Raw genomic sequence first — 423 nt, forward strand, 5'->3', positions numbered from 1 at the left:
CGCATCTAAGTTGATTTTTCTCCGTTTTAATGTGTACTTATAGCCTTGGAGATATTATTTTGCAAGATTACTACCCCCAGTAAGATGTTTACTAGGGGTGGTAAACTTTATTTTTTTGCATATATGTTGATTTTTCTCCTTTTCAATATGAATTATGGCATTGGAGCTACTGGTTTGTAAGTTTACTACCCCCAGTAAAAGTTTACTAGGGGTAGTAAACTTTAGTTTTTCGAATCTAAATTGTTCTTCCTCTGTTTTAGTGTGTATTATGGTCTTGAAAATACCGTTTTGCAAGTTTACTACCCTCAGTAAAAGTTTAATAGGGGTAGTAAATTTTATTTTTTCGCATCTAAGTTGATTTTTCTCCGTTTTAATGTGTACTTATAGCCTTGGAGATATTATTTTGCAAGATTACTACCCCCA

Source organism: Fragaria vesca, unplaced genomic scaffold (genome assembly GCF_000184155.1).
Source record: "Fragaria vesca subsp. vesca unplaced genomic scaffold, FraVesHawaii_1.0 scf0513126, whole genome shotgun sequence".
Lineage (NCBI taxonomy): Eukaryota > Viridiplantae > Streptophyta > Magnoliopsida > Rosales > Rosaceae > Fragaria > Fragaria vesca.